We start from the raw sequence: 1,807 nt of genomic DNA, 5'->3' as shown, positions 1-1,807 counted from the left end.
TGTGTGTGTGTGTGTGTGTGTGTGTGTGTGTGTGTGTGTGGGGGGGGGGGGGGTGATTGGGTGTATTGCACATTGTAAAATACTGCAGAGAAAGGCAGCTAAATGCACCATTTACCAATTATGTAATTTTTTTGGGGGGCTTTTATGCCTTTAATGATAGGACAGTAGACTGACTGACAGGAAATGGGGAGAGAGATGGGGAGTGACACGCAGAAACGGTCATCGGGATTGAGATTCAAACCCGCAAGATGCTGTCAGGCTGGCATTGCAGCCTAGGGTGCCTGGACCGCCATGCCGCGACCCAGGCCGTATGAACTGTTTTTATGGTTGGTCTGTATGCATGCATGTCCCTGCAAAAGTATACCATGTATGTCTACACCAATCACAGTTGAGCAACATTAGCACTCAAAATTTGTTCAAATGTGCATATCAATGTAAAAGGATGAAAGCAGCGGTTATGTATGTATGTATGTATGTATGTATGTATGTATGTATGTATGTATGTATGTATGTATGTATGTATGTATGTATGTATGTATGTATGTATGTATGTATGTATGTACAGTATGTATGTGTGTGTGTGTGTGTGTGTGTGTGTGTGTGTGTGTGTGTGTGTGTGTGTGTGTGTGTGTGTGTGTGTGTGTGTGTGTGTGTGTGTGTGTGTGTGTGTGTGTGTGTGTGTGTGTGTGTGTGTGTGTGTGTGTGTGTATGTATGTATGTAGTCCTATACATATACATGTATCTGTGGGTGGGGGGATGGGGGCTGTTCTTTGTATGTCTGTTTAGTTTTTGTTGTCTTAAGTTTTAATGTGAAGCACATTGTGAGATTAGCTTCTATGAATTGCTCTGTACGAATAAAATTGATTTGACAATGGAAATATGTCTGTTACTGCAGTTTTCCCATGCATGCAACATTGTAAATAATATAGTAAAGTAGCCTGCATCTAGAGTACAATAGAGTACAGTAGATCAAAAAATAATTCAACAGGGCATTATGTGTAAAGAGATGGTAGATGAAACGTGAATCTATACGGATTCCTTATCAATAATCGCTAGAGTATGAACAAAAGATCACATGTTCATACATATGATCATATACTTATATTATATATTTGATCATTATACAGTTCTTTGGAGGGAGAACTTGAAATCACTGCTCTGAACGAACTGATTAATGACAAGGACATTATGATTAAACCTGCAGAAAATGAGGGTGGGGGGGGGTCCATATACTTGCTGCCTTGATGCTCTCTTACTAAAATAAATTAAAAATGTAAATAAATAATGTTCTCTCCATGTGAAAAGAGAGTGCACAGATTAGTGAAATATGTGCAAACACCATAATCCCACTTGCTGCCTAGAAAGTTATGAACATGCAACACGATTTGTGTCCTTGAACGCTCCATTTATCAAGGTGTTTATACTGGAATAAGTTATAAGCCTGGGTTGAGACGCGTACCAGACCCCGATGATATCTATCAGCCATAGATTATACACAAGCATACTTTCCCAGAAACATTAACATTTTTACTGTACTTCCTACAATGTTGGTGTATACCGTTTTGCCACTGTGCATGGCTGCAGGATCATTCTACTGCTGCTACTACAACTGATATTAGTCCTACTCACTATACTACTACTACTACTACTACTACTACTACTACTACTACTACTACTACTACTACTACTACTACTACTACTACCACTACCACTACTGCTACTACTACTACTAATACCACTATTACTACTTCTACTATTGCTATTACAAGTGTTTAACCACATGAACTCTAGCATCCCTATTCTGGGC

Source organism: Gymnoscopelus braueri (assembly GCF_963280865.1).
Source record: "Gymnoscopelus braueri genome assembly, chromosome: 18".
Classification (NCBI taxonomy): Eukaryota; Metazoa; Chordata; class Actinopteri; order Myctophiformes; family Myctophidae; genus Gymnoscopelus; species Gymnoscopelus braueri.
This window is presented reverse-complemented; position numbering follows the sequence as displayed.